At 32.2% G+C, this 17,438-nt stretch overlaps 1 pseudogene; it reads right to left on the reverse strand.

Annotated features, from left to right (window-relative positions):
- Positions 1-11,167: 11,167 nt before the first annotated feature.
- LOC107899970 (myb family transcription factor EFM-like) lies at positions 11,168-14,217 on the reverse strand (annotated as a pseudogene).
- Positions 14,218-17,438: the final 3,221 nt, after the last annotated feature.

Consider the following 17,438-nt stretch of genomic DNA (forward strand, 5'->3'; position numbering starts at 1 on the left):
TTTTAAATGAAACAAGAGTTTGTTCAAATAAGACTTGATTAAATAATAATATTTTATTAGAAAATACAACTTCTAATCTAAGTAGAAGTGTTAGGGGTAGCGACACCCTTGTATAATACCCTAGGGTTGTCATCCCTATATATGTCACATGCCCTTATTGGGCATTTCATATATTGGATTCAATTATATGTGTTTCTTCGATTTTTGTTTAACACTTATAATTTATCCAACCCAATATTTATTTTCTATTACCCAAATAGTTATTTATTTAATAAATTAATTTCTCAATTAAATAATTTTTTCAATCTAATTCTAATTTCGTTAAGGTCGTAGTAGCTTTACCGTAATAGAATCTATAAGAAAATATATTTAATTTACTTATTCAACAAATCCATAATGATTCAATTAATTTAATTCCATCTTCAAACTTTAATTAATTAATTAATTAATTAAGAATTTGAAGAACCTAAATTAATTCTCAATTCATCTTTTGTACTTAACAAGAAAACACTTCACTATGGGTACTGATGTATATTTTATTAAACTAATTTGTTCGAAAAATACAAATGCATATAGACGAAACTATTACACAAAAGGTTCTATATCCCAACAGTGCTAGGTAAGAGTTCTTGATGTTTACGACTCTTTTTCATTTTATTGATGATTTAATATTTTTACTTTGTTGTTGAGCCATTAAAGTGGCCATTAATGTGGATATTATGATTTTAAATTTGCATATATAGGATATTTGTATGGTTGTGAAGAGAAAGAAATTGTTAGAGAAGGCTCTACCAAAGGAAAAGAAAAGATTTTGGAGTGAAGGCCATTGGAAGAGCCACTATTCCATTTTGTTGTTTGGAAATGTAAGCTCTCGTGAAACTTACTATACTTCTTTGCTTATGTGTGTTAAGTATATTAAATGTGTTAATATGCTCAACACCTTATATGACATGTAACATGACAAATGCGATGTTATATGTATGCTTTGAAAATTGGTTGATGTTAATATTAAATTTGGTAAGTATAATTATTATGAGAATTAGAAGATGGAATAATTATTATGAGAATTAGAAGATGGAATTTTGGATGTGATAAGTTATGTATGAAACATTAACAAAAACGTGAAATTTGTATATGGAGTGAGGAAAATGTGACGAGATCAAATAGAAATAAATTGTTTACATGATGTCCTGTGACTCATTTTTTTACATCACTAAACCAAAACTGACGTTTAGCCACGTTTTTAGCGGCGATTGGATAAAAAACGCCGCTAAAGATTTATCATTAGCGGCGCTTCACGGAAAACGCTACAGAAAATAAGCATTGGCGGCGTTTTTGGGAAAGCGCCGCAAAAGACTTCAGCCCAACGACGCCGTTTTTTGAGCTGAGAAGGATTTAGTGGCGATTTTACGAAAGCGCCGCTAATGCTCAGTCTTTAGCGGCATTTTTCAGAAAGCGCCGTAAAAACACTTCAGCCCAACAACGCCGTTTTCTGAGCTTTCGGGGATTTAGTGGCGTTTTTATGAAAGCGCCGCTAATGCTCAAGTCCTTAGCGGCGTTTTTGGGAAAGCGCCGCAAAAGTGCTTCAGCCCAACGACGCCGTTTTCTGAGCTTTCGGGGATTTAGTGGTGTTTTTATTAAAGCGCCGCTAATACTCAGGGCTTTAGCGGCGTTTGTGGGAAAGCGCCACAACAATACTTCAGCCCAACGATGCCATTTTCTGAGCTGAGAAGGATTTAGTGGCGTTTTTATGTAGGCGCCGCTAAAGCTCAGGTCTTTAGCGGCGTTTTTGGGAAAGCGCTGCAAGAATACTTCAGCCCAACGACGCAGTTTTTTGAGCTGAGAAGGATTTAGTGGCGTTTTTATGTAAGCGCTGCTAATGCTCAAGTCTTTAGCGGCGTTTTTGAAAAAGCGCCGCAAAAATACTTCAACCCAACGACGCCGTTTTCTGAGCTTTCGGGGATTTAGTGGCGTTTTTATGAAGCGCCACTAATACTCAGGGATATAAAATAATTTAAAATATTTGTTAAAAATGGATAAATTAAAATACTATTGATTTTTAATTTATGTACTAAATTATTTCAAATATATTTGTAAGAGATAAGATAGTATTATTTTTAAAATATTTAATTTAATTATCATTATAGTTTAGGATTTAATAAATATGGTTAGGGTATATATATGGTTAATTTAGGATTTAAGACCGGTTTTGGAGTTACAAATTTAAGTTTTATAGATTATGGAATTAGAGATTATGGATTAGAGATTCTGGTTTAAGGGTTAATGTGATTTAAGGTTTATAGGTTAAGGGTTAGAGGTTAGGGGTTAGGGGTTAAGGGTTAGGGGTTAGGTTAGGGGTTAGATGTTAAGAGTTAGGGATTTAGGGTTTATAAATTTAGTGTTAGGTTAGAGTTTAGGGTTTAGATTAATTAGTGTGTTTTAAGTATATATTAAATAAGGTTTAGGGGTTATGGGTCAGGGGTTAAGGGTTAAGGGTTAGGGGTTAGGGATTGGGTTATGGTTTAGGGTTTAGATTAATTAGTGTTTTTTAATTTATATATTAAATAAAGTTTAGGGGTTAGGGCTTAGGGCTTAGGGGTTATGGATTTGGAGTCGGGTTAGGGTTTAAGATTTGGATTAATTAGTACTTTTTAATTTACATATTAAATAAGTTCTTTATATAATTGTAAAAGAGATAATAATAAATTGTAAAGCTTATTAATTTAAAATTGATATGCAATATATAATAATTTGAATATAATAATTTAAAATTGTAAAAATTGTAAAATTATAAAAAAATTGTCAAAATTACAAAATAAAATAAAATTAAAAGAAAAAAGAAATAAAAAAACTAAAATTTTTATTTTTACCTAATTTTTATAAATATTACTTAAAAAACTGAAATTGATAATTTTATCTAATTTTTTTAAATATTACCTAAATTAATAAAACTATGCATTAAAATTTGCCAAAACGGTGCCGTTTCAATAGAAAATTAAATGTAGTAGTGGCGTTTTTATGAAAAACGCCGCTATAAACTAGACATTAGCGGCGTTTTATAAAAAACGCCGCAAAATATTCTTAATATTGGAGACAACGGCGTAGTTTTTGGCTGAGATTCATACCATTTAATAAAAAACTGCGCCGTTTTATTATTTGCTTTTAGTGGCGCTTTAAAAAAACGCCGCAAATATGTTTTAAGATTTACGCAAACGTTGCCGTTTTATCTATATTATTAGTGGCGATTTTTGTAAAACGCCAGGAATTCGAGTTAAACGACTGCGTTTGGCCTAATATTTAGTGGCGCTTATGTATAAACGCCACAAATTACAGAAATTGTTTAGGAAAACAGCTTCGTTTTCTTATTTACTTTTAGTGGCGCTTTTAGTAAACGCCGCAAAAATGTTTTAATTTTTATGGAGACGATGTCGTTTTCTCTAAAACGCCATGAGTTTGAGTTAACTGATCGGGAAACGACAGCGTTTGATCATATTACTAGTGGCGCTGGTATATAAACGCCGCAAATGGGTTAATTATTTTGATGAAAACGACGTCGTTTTTTTCCCATCCTTTTGACTGAAGCTAAAACCCGATTCTCCATCCCCAACCTCTCATTCTCCCAAACCCTAAAATTTCCCTAATCCCTTACTGCATCACAACCTCTCATTCTCCCAAACCGTCTGCTTCACTGCATGGGTCTTTCGAATATATCTGAAATTTGGGGCTTTTGAGCATTTGGATTTTCTCATTTCAAATTGAGAAAACGTTATAGGTTGTTAATGCCGAATAAAAATTGGATTTTTATGTCCGGGAAATGGATATCGACCTTTGGATATGGACATTTCACATAGTATAGCTGAAAAAATGGGAAAATTTACATATATGTATATGTGGGAATTATTTTTTGTTTTTAAATAACTGTGCCAGCAAACTAACTGACATGGTTCTGCATCTTTTTAGTTTTGTGTAAATTAGGTTTTGATATTAGCTTGTCCCAAACTGCATAATATGTATGTATGTATATATATATATAGATTTTTCCAAAAACAAACGAGATGACATGTTACAAGGTATTGTAAAATTGCATACTTAAGCCTGCTGCTTAATTTTTTGACTGTAATTAAAGTATATGGGTAATAAAGTTAGTTTCCATTGCTACCTTGTTGAATCATTTACTGCTGTTCTGTCGAAAATTGCTACCTTGTTCAAAACCTATTGAATGATATCTATTAATATTTGCTATGGCAGGGCTACTATACTACTATTAGAAAAAATCCAATAGTGGCAAGGAACTGAACACTACAGCACTGTTCAAAACTTGTAAGTTCAAATTTCTAAAGAGCAAAGTAATATTTTTGGTTGAAATCTGAGATTCAATCTTTTTTTTTTGATTTTTTCTTTTATAATATATTTAAAATTTATATACATTTTTAATATATAATATATATAGTTTTAATATCTAGTTTAAAATTTATATAAATTTATATACATTTTTTGATTCAATCTCTTTATTATATATAGTTTTCTTTTTCTTTATTTAGGAACAGAAACTATAAACTGATTCATGTTATGTTTCTCTAGCATGTTATGTTTCTGTACCATTTTTATGTTCCTTTATTTTCTGTTTTCTGTTTTCTGTTTTCTGTTTTTTGTTTTGCTATTTTCTGTTGAATGAAGTGTGAAGCAAGTGGAAACAAAAACCGAGTGGTTCCCCCACTGCTCCATCTTGAGGAGGTTGTCCAGTTTAGATTAATTTGTATCAGTAGTTTGCTAAACATTGAGAAAAATATTATTTGTCAAAATCATCAATTAAAGTTTTTCTTTTGATGTGGTTCTGAGTTTTGTGATGACAAAAGGATGTTAGAGAGGATTGGTTCAATTTGATGATTCTATCGATCAAGTAACAACATTATGAATCTCAACTTGTATAGTACTGTGTGCTGTAAAAAGGAAAATTAACATAATACATAGGCAACAATGATTTTGACACATTTTAGTTTTTATTTAACTTATTAATATTAAAAAAGTATATATTGATATATTTTATCATAACTTATTAATATTAAAAAAATATATATTTTTATATTTTTACAATTTAATTTAACTTATTACTAATATATATATTGTTCAAATATAATTTTTTAAAATTTATATCTTACATTACTTAAATAAATATTTTTAAGTATAGTTTACATGTCTTACATTAATAAATAAAACATATTTTTACTAAAATTTACTCTTAATATGTTACTTGAATATATTACTTAAATAAATTACTTAAATACAATACTTACTAAAATTTCGTTAAATTTATTACTTAAATATGTTACTCAGATACATTACTTACTAAAATTTGGTTAAATTTTTTACTTAAATATGTTACTTAAATACATTACTTACTAAAATTGAAGTATATATTACATTACTTACAGAACTTGTTAAAATATATTATAGTTTTAAATCGGTTATAAATAAGATACATAATAGTGATATTCTTACATCATACATATCTTACATAACCAAAATTTGTATGTACAAGAACTTACATAATTTACACAACTTACATAACCTACATAACTTACATAATACAAAGCTTACACAACTTACATAACTTACATAACTTACATAACTAACAACTTAAGTAACATACATTACTTTGATAACTTACATAAGTTACATAATACACAACTTACATAGTTTACTTAATACATAACTCATTTATACTTACCACTGAACAACTTACCCTAGTAATTTCTGGTGACAATCAGACTTCAAGAAATAAGAAATGGACCGGTCTTGGATGAATTTGTCAAGGGTAAGCGACGGTTATCGAAATGGAGTACAAACTTTTCTAAATTTTGCATTTCAATATGCAAGCCAAGAGAACATGATTCTTTGCCCGTGTAAGAAGTGTGTCAACATAAACTGGCATTGCCGTGAAGTTGTATACGAGCATCTAATTGTTGATGGGTTTGTTCGGGGTTATAAACAATGGTTCTTTCATGGAGAATGCCCGCCTAGTACCTCCTCTTCGAGGATGGATGCATCTTATGATAGTACTACTTACCATCGGTCCGTTAGAGGTGATGACATGGAAGGGATGTTGCGGGAAGCATTTAATATTCACAATCATGGTTTGGAATCGTTCCCAACCGACTTTGTGGCATCTGATGATTGTAATCTCGGTGGAAATGCTTTTACCGAACTCGAAAGAAGTGTACATCATGAAGAGCCGAATGGAGAAGCGGCGAAGTTTTACGCGCTACTTACTGACATGAACGAAGATCTGTATGAGGGATCAAAATTCTCAAAATTGTCTTTCTATATTCGTCTTTTTCAGTTAAAATGTTTAGGAGGGTGGACCGGGAACTCTTTGACCATGCTGTTAGAGTTTTTGAGAGAGATGTTTCCGTTTGCAAAAATCCCTCAATCATGCAAAGGTATGAAGAAAATGATAAAAGATTTAGGTCTTGGGTACACCAAAATCCATAGTTGCCTGAATGACTGCATGTTGTATTGGGGCGATCGGAGAAACCAACAGTGCTGTCACATATGCGGCCAATCACGTTGGATAAATAGAAACACAGAAGATGGGAACGACGATGAAAATGATGCACAGCCAAGAAAGAAGCCGGTCAAGATTTTGCGGTATTTTCCGCTGGTACCCAGGCTTTTCATGTCGTCGAAGACAGCGGAGTCTAAGACAGCGGAGTCTATTCAAAATTGTGGAATAGTTGTTAATTCTGCAATTACAAGCTATGCTAGTGCTAGGGACAATAATCCTGTCGAGGGAAATATGGAATTTTTCGGACATCTTACTGACATAATTGAGTTGGATTACTACGGCAAATGAAAAGTTGTCTTATTTCGAGGTGATTGGGCCGATGTTAATACAGCTCGTGGAATTAAGAAAGATCAATTTGGTTTTACAATGGTGAACTTTGACCGATTGATTCACATAGGACAACAACTGATAGATGATCCGTATGTATTCTCATCTCAATTCAATCAAGTTTTTTACTCAAAAGATCCAACTGATGAGGGTTGGTACGTTGTACTCCGTAACATCCCTAGAGACTTGTTTGACATGGGCAGTGGAAGTAGAGATAACATCGACGACAGATCAGAAACTTTGCCCTTTCCAGAACAAAACTTAAATGATAATATCCCTAGTACTAGTGCACAATTACAATGGGTTCGTTAAGATACTGATGAAGATATTTACGAATAATGATATAGTAAGATTTTACAATTGTTTAATTATATGTAATATCATAATTTAAATCTTGGTCTTATTATATATTTCAACTATTTTATATGTGTTGTTATTGTTGTAATTAGTTATTAAGTTTTCAACTATTTTATGTGTATTGCAGATAAAATGCCTAGAAGAAAAATTCTAAGGGGAAGCATTGTTCAAAATGATCCAAACTCGACAGAAACAAATAGTACTGAACAACAGACAGCAATTGGATCTTCGAATGTTCCGATTACACCTGAGGATCCTACAGAAGTCCAAAGTAATTTTACATTTAATTTACATGCGTGTTTACTTATAATTGATTTATTTTTCAAATTCTTATATTATAATATACCATTTGTAGCTAAAAATGGTGGGACGCGTAGAGGTCGAGGACGTACGCTACTTAGAGAGTTATACGAGTTAGATCCAGTCGAGCGTGTCAAAGTTAGACGAAATAGTTTTGGTCAGCCTGTTGGATCAGAAGCTCGACTTTTAGCAGGATACATGGGCATTTTAGCACGAAATGCGAATATGTTGCCTATCAACTACGAGTCATGGCATCAAATGCCTGATAGCAACAAAAACCAAGCCCTCGATAATATTAAGGTAACAAAATGTTAATGTCATCTTTAATGCTTGGGAAATAGTTTCATTTATATTTACTTTATTAACTTGTGTTTTTTGTAGACGAGGTTTGCTTTAGAGGTCTCGGATGCTTATGTAAAGAAGGCATTGGGAAAAAGATGGAGAGACAATAAAAGTACTTTAAATAAAAATTATTATAAGACAAAAACAACCCTCAATGAGAAATTACAAAATGTCCTGCCGGGTATGTTGAGGTACCAATGGGAAGATGCGGTTAGATTTTAGCATTCGAAGAAAGGCGAGATATGACGTACTTCCAAACTATTGTAATTATTTTGGTTTATAGTATTTACTATTTACGTACTAAAAATTTCATAATGTAGGATCATGAACAAGTTGGAAAAAGCAGCAGGCAGAAACAAAAATTCATTCACACAGCCGGGTCGAGAAGTTTTGCATGTGTAGCTGAGGCGGAGGTATTTTTAATTTTTTAATATTGTCAAATATGTATAACTTTCCATTAAATAATATTTTTACTACTATATTGTAGGAACTGTCGTCCGGTCAAAAAGTTGGACGCCTTTAACTTTTTGAAATTACACATAAGAAGAAAAATGGATCTCCCATGACTCCTGAAGCTGGTGAAATAATGGTACGTTTACTTAATACGATTTGACTTGTTTTAGTTATTTATAGTGTTTATTTTCTATGGTTTAATTCATTGCTTGTAATGCGACTATTGTTATGTTGCATATGTTTTTTAATATATATTGTGTTCATAACTATGTGATTTATTTATTAGGAAAAACTAAAAGATAAAAAGGCGGAGTACGAAGCGATTGCTTCTAGTGATAGTTCTATTCATCTTGAAGACATTGATAACCAGATTATTACTAAAGTTTTGGGTCCTGAAAGGTATGGTCGGGTTCGATTTCAAGGATCTTTTGTTAGCCCAACACAATATTTTGGATCCAGCTCGCAGCAATACATGGCTTCGGGGAGTCAGGCTCAAGTTGAAGTTCAGAGGTTAAAAGACCAGATGGCTCAGATACAAGCGACCACAGTTGAAGTTCAAAAGAAATATGAAGAACTCCAGCTACAACTTAAAGCAGAGGCGGCAGCAAGGGAAGCAGCGGCTGCAGCGAGGGAAGCAGAGGCTGCAATAAGAGAAGCAGAGTAGAGCAAAAAGTACGATGAACTCCAACAGCAGCTTCAGACTATGATGAAGATGTTTCAGTCGCAACTTCCGCCGTCATAGTGTATTGCATGAATATTTTTATCATTTTAACATTTAACATTTTTGCAAAAATAATATGAATTCACTTTTATTTATTATTAATATTATTTTATTCGTTTAATTTGGAATATTATATAAATTTATTGCTTTTGGCTGGTTTAGATCTGGTTGCTTTTGATTTGTTGCTACAGGAGGGCTGAAAAAATGAAAAATTTAATATAAAAAATCCCAAAAATAGTGGCGTTTTTGTATAAAAGCGCCGCTAAAGAACATGCAGCTAAAAAACATGTTCTTTAGCTGCGTTTAGAAAAAACGCCGTTAAAGACCATGTTCTTTAGCGACGCTTAGAAAAAAACGCCTCTAAAGAACATGGTCTTTAGCGGCGCTAAGAAAAAAACGCCGCTAAAGACCATGTTCTTTAGAGGCGCTTACAGAAAAACGCCGCTAAAGATCATGTTCTTTAGCGGCGTTTTTGTTTGCAAACGCTGCAAAGGTTTGCGACGTTTTCGTTAGCGGCCTTTTTTGCGGCGCTTATGGAAGTGCCGCAAATACCTTTAGTGGCGTTAAAAAGCGCCACTAAAGGCCTAAAAAAATGCCGCTAAAGACCTGTTTTGGTGTAGTGCATGAATTATGTTTATGACAATTCATTGGATTGCTATGGGAAAAGTCATAATTATTTCTTAGGTTACTTATAAGCCCATGTAAGCTTGGTAGAAATATTAGAATATGGTTGACAGGTAAATTAGGGTTTTATATGTGATCTTTACTAGAGTTTTGTATTGATGTTATATAGGGTTGAAGTTATCTATTTGATTCTTGAAGTTTGATTTGTTACCTCTTGGTCTGGCATGTTATGCAGATCATTAGGCATACACTACCTCTTTGGAGGATCTCATGTTATACTTGGAGTTCTGTTGCTTTCGGGCATTGCACTTCGATGCTCATTTGGTGTACGTAGATTTCCTATAGTGTTCGAGTCCTATTTTACTAAGTTTATAATGGGTGTTAATCTATTGTTTTGCGCGTAGATATTTGACTTTTAAATTCTTAAAACCCTGCTCATTCTGGGACACCACACTATCATCAAGAGTATGAAATTAGCATATTTATATCTTGTGGCATGTACTTAGGGTGTTAACATGTGTAAATATACTCTTTTCATATGATATTTCGTACTTAAAGATTTGTTTCTTTGATATTTTGAGTTGGAGGCTTATTTGAATAGATTAAACTTGTTTTAAATGAGTTCAGGTTACTTTAATGTGTTTCTGCTTTCATTAATGATTTCATGTTATAATGTACGGTTGAACTTGTGTCGGGGATGGCTTTTATATGTATTTAGGTGATTTTTTTAAGCATGTTATATGTATTCCATGGTTGGAGGGGGATTGGAGGAAATTTTGAAATGTTTTTAGGTTATTAAGAGGGCGATGTCACGACCTCGGCTTTGCAACATCATGACTTCCGCTTGCGACATCGCAAGGGTAAATGTTCCACGTTATGACCTTGCCCGCTGTTCCAACATTTTTGTATCATTTTGTTTTCTTATCTTCCTCAAACCATTTTAAATTATTTATAAAGCTTTCAAATTGTCTATAAATAAATTTTTATGATTTTTTAAAAATGTTTAAAGCTCAAAATTTTAACTCTAAAATTTTATTTTATATAAACTTCAGTAACATCTCTTATTTGTGCCGCACGTTGGGACGAGCGAGGAGTATTACAAATCAAATTAAGAAAAGCTATTAAATTACAAAAATATTTAGGGACTAAGATGGGAGAAGTTAGCAAATTGAAGGACTAGATGTTAGTTTATAAAAAAGGCAAAATTATAGTGGATGAGAAACAAAACAACAAGTTACAGAAAACACCAAAAATAAATAATCCAATGTTTAGTCCCGTGTCGAATTGAATTTTAAAGCACCGAAGAAGAACAATTGAGAACAGTAGATAACAAAGACTCACTTTCCTTTTATGCCCTTATAAACCTTTCTTCATATTTAACATAAAAAAATTTGGATTTTTTTCCTTTTTGAAAATAATATCATATGATTATGTAGAAAAATACATGGAGTATCTCTAAGCACTAAACGTAAAAACTCTCAAAATTTGAGAGTGATATCACATCCATTTCTTTCTTCACCTTCTTCTCCAAATGTCAATGCAGCTAAACCTTTCCTCTGATCTCTGTCGCTACCGTTGTCGCCGCTCTCACCTTTCCAGCTGCCGCTCTCAGACTTGTTATCTTCAATGCTTTCGGAGTGGTTTCCAGCCCCCTTGATGTCAGATTCCGGTCAGCTATGGCTTGTGAATTGGCTTTGTAATGGAGTTAGCGGTGAGCAAAATTCGATTCGACTCGAAAAAATCGAAAAAAAATTCAAATTTCGAGTTAAACGAATCGAGTTATTAGAGTTAATCGAGTTATTCGAATCAACTCGAATATTTTTTTCAAATTTCGAGTTCGAATCGAGTTGAGTTTTCGAATTCGAATAATTCGAATATCAAACTATAACATTTTACATTTTTACCCTAAACTCTCAAACTTTTTTACTTTTTCCTCAAAACTTTTACTCCCCTCCCCTCCCAACCCCCTAATCTACCCAAAATCCATTTCCCACCAAAATTTAACTTTTCCATTTACTTTTTCTCAAAATTTTACTTCCAAAAACCCTCAAAACCTTTTATTTTCCCCCAAAATTTTTACTCCCTCCCACTTTTCCCCTAAAACTTTTATTCTCTTTCCATCCCACCTCCCATCTACCCCAAACCCTCCCCCTCCAATTTTTTTTAATATTTTCCCTCCAAAATTTTACTCTCCCTATTTATTTTCCCTCAAACTTTTATTCTCCAAAACTTTTTATTTTCCCGCTAAATTTTTACTTCTCACCCTTTACTCTCAAATAAAAAATCAAAATTATCCAAAAAAATCACTAAACATAAATAGTAATAATTTTATTTATATCTACTATTTATATTATTAAATTAAATTTCACATTTTATATTATTTACATTATTGAATTGTTTAGTCATATTGAATATTTATATTAAAATTGAATTCTTAATTATGCCATAAAATATTCGGGTTAAAATTTTATATTGGTATCAATTTCACATTTTACTTTTAAAATAACTTTTATTAAAAAATCATATTTTTATATTTAATATATTTTTTAATTTCAAAATACATTGTGACAAGAATCTGAAGATAATTGAAATAACTAAGCAAATAAATAAGCTAACCAGTATATAAAAAATTAATAAATAAATTATGAGGTGATGAAAGTTAATAAAAATTTTGATTAAGGTGGACAAATTTTATTACGATGGGTGACAATGGTTACAAGGACCCAAAATTATTTTTAAAAATTTAACTTGAACAAATATATTCGATTCGGTTCAATTCGAATTCCATCTCACTCGACTCGATTCGAGAAAACTTCAAATAAAGTTAGGATGATAAAATGAGATTTGAAAACTCAATTAACTCGAAAATTTTCGATTCGATTCGATTCAATTCGATCGAATGCCCACCCCTAAATGGAGTTGGTGGTGGAGCAGCCGCTGTGAAAGAGCCGGAGTTGCAATAGTTGTCGCAGTGTAGAATTCTTGGGGTACCGGTGATGCACAGAAGTGAGGTGGTAAATGGGGAGCTGCTGGGTGGTGATGAGCACCATACAGGGTGAGAGCCGCGCTGTTGGTGTTTGCTACAGCAGTGGCATATTCTGATGGAACCCATATACCACCTAGGACTACAAGCTGGGACGTTGGGGTCCAGCTGGTTGTGGACTTAGACTTGGCCTTCTTTATGGAGCCTATATTTCTGTTAAAAAGGATGAAAGGAAAAATCATTACACTCTGCAGCTGTCTTGAACTGTGCCAGGTATAGTACAAAAGTTAAGTACCTGCAGATGGCTTTTCACTTCATCGTTGGTCAAACCTTCAACCTTCATCAACTCCCTTATTTGTTTCGTTGTGGCAACTATCATCATCATTAAAATATTATCATATCAATAATGATAGCTTGACAAATCAAATCTATTTGTACAAGCCAATAATAAAGGTGTGATTTGTATATACCTTGATGACCACGAAGCATCTGGAGAGCATTGACAAATCTCTAACGCAAATCAGGTGACCAACAACGCCTAGCCTTCCTATGAGGTTGACTAATTGTTGTTTGCCCATCAATTGTGTTACTGCTCCCTTTGCCTTGCTCAATTAGAAGGCCGCCATTACCAGCTTTGCCTGAGTTATCATTTTCAGCCTTTGAGCATTTATTTTCTTCCATATCTTTACTGATAGAGGCAAATGTTAAATCAGGGAGGGGTTGTAAAGCCGGACTAGCGCAAGATGATGATGAGTTTCGGTCTTAGGAGAACGGAAGGAAAACTCCTCCATTTCTCACCTTGGTATCTAAATCTAACTTGGGACCAACATTGGAATCGATCTCAGCTTTTGTCGGAGATGCAATTGAAGATCGTGATTTCATTTAGGTTCCTGTTTGTCTCCCTAGTTGTTCAGTTGTCATCAAGTTAGCTTTCTCAGATATATTTTCTAATCTCTTAGTGTTCTCAGAGTGTGAGTTATTGAGGGGTATAAATTCTTCAAAAATTGCTTTTGATCCTTGATTTGCTCGGTATGCATGTAGTTGTTGTCTTGAAGCCTCCATAACTGAAGAAAAACAAAGTTTATACATAAATGCTTCAAAAAGAACACAAATATCCACCTAGTAGCTTGAAAATTATATATATAATTTCTTTTTTGTGATTTGGATCTTAAGTTGGTGATGATTCTATTATAAAAACAATAGAATTAAAGGTAAAACTAATCATGGCATGTGTATTATTTATACAAAACCTTTATATATTTATCAAAGACGAACACAGACACATATCCCATAAAAAGAAAAAAGAAATGATGATACAACGTACCATTGGTAAGAAGTTGCATGCAAAGGGGAAGCTCACGCTTGAAAGCATCGATCTTAAGGCGTTCTTCTTCGAGACGAGAAAGGACATGTTCAAGCTTCTGTGTTTGATCATTCATTTGTTGATCTCCAAAAGACTTCAATATCATAGAATAACTAGTGAGTGGTTTGCAATCAAGGGTTAGTTCATAAGGTGATGATGCCATTATTTTCTTTTCTTTTCTTTTTTTTAAAAAAAGCTGGGTGTAAGAAAATATAGCAAGAAACTTTATAATATATCTGTCGTTCTCAGAAAAAGTTATTTTTTGGAACAATATTGGACATGCTATAGTAGCAACAAACAAACAAACGAGAGATGGAGTTGAAAGAGAGAAGGAGACAAAGAAAGATTTGAAGACTGGATCATCTCTTTTAAAGGTGACTTCAATAAGGGGAATCAATAAAGTAAGGGTTTTAGTGTATGAGAGATTAAAGAAAAGATAAAGCTCATTAAGGGCATAAAGTGAGAGGGGATGGTAAATTCTTGCAAAGAACAATGGCTGAAAAAGCTTTAAGCAAAGAAACATAGAGAGAATGGAATCAAGGTCTTACAATTGCACTGGTCATGTGCTATTAATATTTCTTTGTTTTATAAAAAGATGATTCCTCTTATTACTATTTTTACTCTTTTTCTTTTCTTTTCTTTTTCCCATTTCTTTGGTACTTTTGAATGTTGGGAACTTGGATGCTATTAACATTTGATTCTTCGGCTACTTTCAAAAGAATTTTTTTTTTACTTTAGTTGTGGATTTTTTAATTATCAATTTCCTTGTTTTTTTTTGAATTTAACTCAATTAATATTTATTTAAATTCTAATATTTAGAATCCTTTCTTAGATTATTAAATTACAATCCTCTTTCCAAGAAAAATCCAATTTTAATAGTTTGATGTTGATGTTATTTCTAAATTAGTATATGTTGATGATATATGGATGAGTGAAATTTATCAAATTTTATTAACTGAAGCTGTCAATTTTCAAGTTCGAAAAATTAATTGACTTGCAACGACATTTTGGATGGGATTCAGGAATTTCTAGGTTGATATGTCTTCATAAAATTTGAAGATTTATCTTTTAACTTTGAAATGTATTTTGAGTGACTCGATTTCAAGTTTGAGAGCTCAAGTTATGACCGTTTTAGTAAAGACTGCACGAGCAGAATTTCTAGACGGGATTATAATGAAAATTACGAGTTTTAGACTTTTAATTCGAGTTTAAATCATATTGAGTCCGATTTCTAGGCTTACTTTTTATTATATACGAACCCAATATTGTATTTATTAGGTCTAATTATTTCATTATTTATTTATTTTAACTTTGTATTTTTTAAATTATTTTAAGTTATCTAGAAGTTTTATGTCAATAAAAAAGTTTAGTTTGAAACTACTTATTATTTAGGTTAATCAAAGTTTCAATATACTTGATATTTTTATTTGGCTTTACTTAGCTAGCTATATAAAGGCCTCTTCATTGTACACAATCCATAATTCATTCAACAACTATTCTCTTTTGAGTTTATAAAATTCTCTTTAAGTTTTTCTTTTCAAGAAATTTTCTTGAGTTTTCTTTTAGAATATTTTTAACAATATTTTTAGATTGTGGGATCATCTTCAAGCTTTTCTTTCCAAGTTTTCTTTCTTGGAGGGTAAATTAGAGTCGTTTGAAGGGGTTGTAGATTCATCTGAATTCCGAGGCTCCTTAGGACTTCTACATGTCACTTTTCATCTTTTCCATCTATCTTGTTTCGATTTTTTGTTATTCTATTTTGTTCTTGCTTAATTGTTTCTAATCTTTGATTTGGATTCCTTGTTTTTCTATCTTAATTATTTGTTTTATTTGATAAATTTTTACTTCTTAATTATTTGTTTTATTTGATAAATCTCACTTGGATTTGTTTGCCTTTTAGGTTGTATCAAACGCCGGGTTCTCCTTCATTCATCTAAAGCCCTAGGCCAAATACGTCGACTTGGACAAACATGCAATCCTATTTTGCTTGAGTCCTGATCATTTGGTGTCAATTTCTTGAGCGTTTTGGGTGTTTGTATTTTTTATAAATTGATTTCTAGCAAAATAGCCTCAAAAAATAGTTTTTGTCTAGAAATTTTTCGAAAAAAAAAATCTTTTGTGGGTACACATTTTCAAACAATATGAAATTTTACATACTACCTTTTGACACTCTCTTATAATTTTAAAAAACATTTCCCACAAAAAAAAGGTGATTGAAAAAGAGAAAAAAAATAGAAAAATATGAAAAGTAAAGAAAATTCTATGGGTTGAATTTTTTGCCAAAACTTTCCAAATCAGATCTACATTATTTGAGGAGGTTCTAATGTAAATTTTGTAATTTTGGAAATCAATAACACCTCAAACAAAGTTTGTCAAGTTGCTCCAAAATTTTCAAGTTTTCAGTTATTTTCATTGACTTTTAGCCTTAGGTTTTCATTTGCTTTTTCTTTTTATTGTACTTTTACGCATTTTAATACATTATTGTTTCTTTTGTTAGTAGGTTAAAGCACGTTGCACATTCCTTCCTCCATACAACACAATTCTTGGTGTCTAGCTACTTTTGGACTTCTAATGCCATTAGGTTTGCTTTACTAGTTAGATTCTTACACATTTTGATTGGTTGATGTAAACACTTTTTAAAAGTCTCACAAGATTAATTCTAACCCCATTGAGAATTTTTTTTTATTTCTGAGTGTGTAACAATGAGTTTTGCTTAAATTTTTCTTATTGAGTGTTGTGTTCTTTTCGAGCTTTCATAATGACTCGTGATCTTCGTAATTGCAAAGGGAGTGATAATAGCAGTGGAAAGCCACAGGTTACCATGAAAAGCCTTGCTGGTTTTGCAATGAATAAATTCGATACTATGATCAAAAAGTTGCAAAGGGATCAATATGTTCGAAATCCTTGAGATCAGCAACAAGACACTATTCTAGACACAAATAGTAAAAATTTGGCTCGTTTAAGTACCCAAATTGAGTACTTGACTCATAAATGGGGCAATGATGATGGTGTTGAGGTTGAATAGCCTCGTGCTCGTGAAAATAATGCTAGACGTTTGCCTCATGCTAATAATGAGACTTTGGTAAATAATGACCATGGGTTGCCTTCTTTGGCTAAACCAAATTTCTTTATTTTGCAATTTTGTGGAAAGAATAAGCCAGAGGCATATTGTGATAGGAAAGATCAGTATAAATTAGTATGTCAATTCAAGAGGAGATAACCACATGAAAAGAGGACTATGATTAGTCTTTCACCTGTTGTGAAATGTTATTGGTGTAGTTCAACAGATTATAAGGGTTTCGATGTCCAATTCAATATCCGACTAGAGAAGAAAGTAAGTATGACTTTGTCTTTTGTTGACTCTTACTCTAATGGAAAAGAGATTTGCGATGGCAAACTTTGT

The sequence above is a fragment of the Gossypium hirsutum genome, chromosome D06, assembly GCF_007990345.1.
Source record: "Gossypium hirsutum isolate 1008001.06 chromosome D06, Gossypium_hirsutum_v2.1, whole genome shotgun sequence".
Classification (NCBI taxonomy): Eukaryota; Viridiplantae; Streptophyta; class Magnoliopsida; order Malvales; family Malvaceae; genus Gossypium; species Gossypium hirsutum.